The sequence below is a fragment of the Vombatus ursinus genome, unplaced genomic scaffold (assembly GCF_900497805.2).
Source record: "Vombatus ursinus unplaced genomic scaffold, bare-nosed wombat genome assembly UNPS02006874.1, whole genome shotgun sequence".
Classification (NCBI taxonomy): Eukaryota; Metazoa; Chordata; class Mammalia; order Diprotodontia; family Vombatidae; genus Vombatus; species Vombatus ursinus.
Window position 1 is genome coordinate 3515868 of NW_020946652.1, and position 4059 is coordinate 3519926.

Genomic DNA, 4059 nt, shown 5'->3' on the forward strand with positions numbered 1-4059 from the left:
AAAGCTGGGATGGATGACTAACAGTTAATGATAGTCAAAATACAAAAAAAGACAAACTAAAGTTTTTTAATCTAATGATACTTATGCAGTTTTACTTTTCAATTCTAAAATCAAATGCATTTGCTAAACATGCACTTAAATATTTAAATTGAAAAATAAATTGCAGAAGTATAAGATTGGGAGGCATGGTTGGGCACCACTTTTCCTGAATGAATCAATAGTGTAATGTGGCAAAAAAAAAGAAAAAAAGAAAGCTTATGAAATCTAGGGATTCTTGAAGACAGCTCTAATTACTAGAATTAAAGAGATTATTGTTCTTCTGGACATTGCCTTTGCCTGATCACATATGTAGTATTTATGTTCTGTTCTAAGAACCACCATTTGTGAAAATACTTTTGATAAACTGATTAGGGTCAATAAGAGAACAACCAGAATGGGACTGGAATTAATGTCTTTTAACAATGGACTAAAGGAACTGTGTGAGTTTAGATTTTTCAAGCATTACATGAAATGCTTTTTTTTGGCCCATTCACTACCAGAATGAAGACCATTCTAAGCAACCAGACCATCGACATCCCAGAAAATGTTGATATATCTCTTAAGGGTTGGACAGTTATTGTGAAGGGGCCCAGAGGAATACTCTGTAGGGATTTCAACCATATCAATGTTGAGTCCAGTCTCCTTGGAAAGAAGAAAAAAAGGATCCGAGTAGACAAATGGTGGGGAAATTGAAAAGAACTTGCAATCACACGCACGATCTGTAGTCATGTACAAAATATGATCAAAGGTGTTACCCTGGGTTTTTGTAACAAGATGAGATCTGTATATGCTCACTTCCCCATCAATGTTGTTATTCAAGAGAATGGCTCACTTGTTGAAATCAGAAATTTTTTGGGTGAAAAATATATCTGAAGAGTGCGCATGAGACCAGGTGTTGCTTGTGCTGTTTCTCAAGCCCAAAAAGATGAATTAATTCTTGAAGGAAATGATATTGAACTTGTATCAAACTCAGCTGCCCTGATTCAACAGGCCACCACAGTCAAAAACAAGGATTTCAGAAAATTTTTGGATGGCACCAATGTTTCTGAGAAAGGCACAGTGCAACAACCTGATGAATAAGTTGGAAAAGATTCCAAAGGCCATGTCCTGAAGAGTCAAAACTTACTCAGATGTCAAAATAAAACTAATTTTTGTCAAAAAAAAAGAATTAAGTGAAATAGATAGTCTTGAGAATTATTTAGAATGGAAAATGATGTCATCCTTGAGTAGAAAGATTCTAAGTAAGGGAGATAAAATAACAGATTAGGGCGGAAGTAAAATAGGAAGAGCAGAAGAACAATGACAAGAAAGATGATACCAGATGATTCCATAGAGCTAAAAAAAAATTCTGAAGGATTATCTTTCTAGAGCACTTTGAAATCTCCTTTACCTTCCTCAGTGTCTCTATTCAATCCCATTCAATCAAATTTGAATGTGATCTGACTAATGTAAGGTACTGTCTTAGATAGTGAGGATCAATGGACAAAAAGCAAACTGTCTGTTCTCAAGAATCTCATGTTCTACTAGGAGATACAATCTATACAGGGATAATTGGATACAAAGCACATAGAAAGTAATGTCAAGTAACTGGGACGATATGGAAAGGGCTTGTGCATGAGACCTCATTTGAGTTATGCTTATGGATTATCTACCATGTCACAAACCTTGTCCTTGTGCTTCAGGGGAGGCCCAAGTTGTTGAATGACCAAGATGAAATACTAGAAATTTTCATAAAATTTTAAGACAAATACAGAAAAAAACCCAACAACTATAAAATGTGAATACACACATGTGTTTTTGTGAGTGTGTATATATGTGTGTGTGATTGAAAACACTTTTGGTTGTCTTGTTGACTTTGGCTCATATAAATCTCTGCTTCCTGTCACTATTTCTGCATGTGAATGCTTCCTAATAGACCTGCCTAGTACCTTCTCCATGACATTGCTCTACACTTTCTATTCAATAGGCAACATAACATTTGATATAGACACCTAGTATTATGTTAAATGTGCTTCATGTTTAACTTCATGGAAAACAGTTGTAATTGAATTTAATGTGATTCAAGATTTTATCATCAGCCCTGTCAAGTATGAAACAAAAGAAGAAGGCAACAGATTGGAAGTCAGAAGAACTGAGTTCAAATCCTGGCTCTTACCACCCAAATGAATTTGGACACATAATTTTACAACTGTGGGTCTCATTTTCTTCATCCGTAAAATTAAGAATTTGGATTATATTATTTCCCAAGTGTCTTCAAGCTCCCAAGGTCTATGGAAACAAAGTTATTTGAGAAAAAAAGCAAGACTATGTAAAATTTTAAAATATATAAAACATTGAAAGTATGGCTTAATAGAAAGAATTATACTATTAGAAGATGGCATATGATAAACAATATACTAAATATATTTGTACATCCATGTCAAAGAGAAAAGCTTTCTAAATTAATTTAGAGGCAAAGACAAATTGCACACATATGAACCATTCATTATCTGATCTCTTTTTTCTTGGTCAGGCGTCAAAGTAAAACATCTATGCTTAGTAATGGGAAAAGGCATGTTTTTTTTTCTACAGTGTCAACTAAATTTTTTTAAAAAAGTGGTTGTACCAAGTAAAATGTCTTTTCTGAGGACATAATGAAACAGCTAGGTTTAATTTTAGATGTGTTGATGGAGGGGGGGAGGAGAGAAGTATGACAGAAATTCCTATCTCCTATTCACTTACCACTGGAGGAAGGAAATGTAGTATGCTGATGAGAGTGCTATGCTCGGAGTCATGAGACCTATTAAATCCCACTTTTACTCCTTGTTCTCTCTGCTACCATGAATAAGTGCTCTAAAGTGTCTGTGTCTCAGTGTCTACATCTGTGAAATAAGAGCAGGAAAGTTGAAGCAGCTAAGATAAGGAAAACTGTCAGTTAGGAGAAATACATAGGAAAATGAAACAAATATAGAATACCAATAGCCATTCTCCAAAGGACAAGCGGACAAAGGATATGAACAGTTACAGAAGAATTTCAAACTATTGCCAATCACATGAAAGATTGCTTCAATTCACAAATAATAAGAGAAAAAAATAAATAAAAAGTTTATACCTCACCTCTAGAATATCAGCAGAGATAATAATAGTAAATGTTGGAGTGGTGGGGGAAAGATTTGGATACTCATATACTATTGATGGAGCTGTGAAAGGGCCCAATTATTCTGAAAAATGATTTGTCATTATGGAGGAAAAGTCATTAAACCTTATTGGGCTTGTTCTCCAAGGAGTTCAAAGATAGCAGGAAAGTCTAAGATATACCAAAATAGTCATGGCACATTTTTTTTTGGTGGGAAGAGATACTGGAAACAAAATGATTGCCTTTTGATCAATAAGTTGCAGTAGAAATTTAGTACTTGTATAAACTTATCTAGAGTGAAGCAAGCAGAACAAGAAGAAATACACACATATACATATATACAGTATACACACATATGTATATATGTATATATACACATATGCATATATATTTATATAAACTGACTACAATAATGACAATGAAAAAAATAATCAAATGAAGCAATTCTAATGAAAAATTTGGGCTATGGATAACTGTTTAGGAAACATATCTCTGAAATTTTGGGAAAGAGATGGGTAATTAAAGATGCAGAATATTGCATAAAATTTTAGACATAGGCATGGTATCAGTTGGTTTTTGCTTTATTCTTTCTCTCTATTTCCAGGAAAGAGTAAGTGGGTATGGATAGAGTTGGGGTTCTATATTTGTAATTAAATGACAAAAAGAGAATTAAAACATTTTTTGAGTAATGTGTTGGAACAAATAATCTCTAATGTCCATTCCAGCCCCCTATTTTATCATTTTGAATTGGCTGTTAGATTTTAATTTCCGATTTTTAAAATTCAATTGGGTATGGTGAATTTACTTGGAGATTTATAAATCAACTGGTAAAGCTTAAGCTCCTACTGTGGCAGCAGCCACGTACCATTCCTCCTCGGTTCCTCTCCCCCACCCCGATGCCTCCA

The 4059-nt window shown here is 34.0% G+C and overlaps 1 pseudogene; it reads left to right on the forward strand.

Moving 5' to 3' along the window:
- The first annotated feature begins 540 nt into the window (after positions 1-540).
- On the forward strand, positions 541-1119 carry LOC114033380 (annotated as a pseudogene).
- The last annotated feature ends 2940 nt before the right edge of the window (positions 1120-4059 follow it).